The sequence below is a fragment of the Schistocerca cancellata genome, chromosome 7 (assembly GCF_023864275.1).
Source record: "Schistocerca cancellata isolate TAMUIC-IGC-003103 chromosome 7, iqSchCanc2.1, whole genome shotgun sequence".
In the NCBI taxonomy this organism is placed as follows: Eukaryota; Metazoa; Arthropoda; class Insecta; order Orthoptera; family Acrididae; genus Schistocerca; species Schistocerca cancellata.
In genome coordinates, this window is record NC_064632.1 from 370,024,649 (window position 1) to 370,026,173 (window position 1,525).

Genomic DNA, 1,525 nt, shown 5'->3' on the forward strand with positions numbered 1-1,525 from the left:
CACAACGGTGTATTGAAAGAGGACAAGATCTTGTTCATTGTTTTTGGGCTCCGAAGTCACCAGTCCTCACACCTTGCAATTTTTTTTCTGTGAGGGTACATAAAAGACAGAATCTTGGTACCACCTATGGAGCTTCTCTTCAAGATCTGAGAAATGAAATGGTTGAAGCTGTCGATTCAATAACCAGGGTCCTGTTGATTCGTATGTGGAATGTAATGGACTATCGTTTCGATATTTCTCGAGCAACGTATGGTGCTCACGATGTGAGTACGGTATAGCTGCCGGCACGGTAGCTCAGTGTTTTCGGTCAGAGGGTTAGCTGTCGTCTGTAATAAAAAAAACTGAGTCAATGGATCTATGATGAACTTGAACAAGCGTCATGGCACGTCCGCCACGAACAAATACAACGACCAATACCGAACAAATTGAGATAAAAGAAAAGAGTGGTCAGCGTGACGGATGGCCGTCCTACGGGACCGGGTTAGATTCCCGGCTGGGTCGGAGATTTTCTCCGCTCAGGGACTGGGTGTTGTGTTGCCTTCATCATCATTTCATCCTCATCCGGCGCGCAGGTCGCCCAATGTGGCGTTGAAAGTAATAAGATCTGCACCAAAGCGGACGGACCTGCCCCGAAAGGGGCCTTCGGCCAACGACGCCAAACGCACATTTCCATTTGTGTGAGCATAAAACTTTTAACCTTCCTCTGTCCAGTGACACGTGCATTTTGTTTATGTCCTTCATAGTTTGTAATAAGCAATTGACATTGTTCTTTTTTTAATCATTCTGTATTCCTAGTGCCGGCCGCGGTGGCCGTGCGGTTCTAGGAGCTCAGTCCGGAACCGCGCGACTGCTACGGTCGCAGGTTCGAATCCTGCCTCGGGCATGGATGTGTGTGATGTCCTTAGGTTAGTTAGGTTTAAGTAGTTCTAAGTTCTAGGGGACTGATGACCTCAGATGTTAAGTCCCATAGTGCTCAGAGTCTTTTGAATCATTTTTTTGTATTCCTAGTTTCCTCACTTGCACTCCACAATGAATTCTACATCTACATCTACATCCATACTCCGCAAGCTACCTGACGGTGTGTGGCGGAGGGTACTTTGAGTACCTCTATCGGTTCTCCATTCTATTCCAGTCTCGTATTGTTCGTGGAATGAAGGATTGTCGGTATGCCTCTGTGTGGGCTCTAATCTCTCTGATTTTATCCTCATGGTCTCTTCGCGAGATGTACGTAGGAGGGAGCAATATACTGCTTGACTACTCGGTGGAGGTATGTCCTCGAAACTTCAACAAAAGCCCGTACCGAGCTACTGAGCGTCTCTCCTGCAGAGTCTTCCACTGGGGTTTATCTATCATCTCCGTAACGCTTTCGCGAATACTAAATGATCCTGTAACGAAGCGCGCTGCTCTCCGTTGGATTTTCTCTATATGTTCTATCAACCCTATCTGGTACGGACCCCACACTAGTGAGCAATATTCATGCAGTGGGCGAACAAGTGTACTGTAACCTACTTCCTTTGTTTTCGGA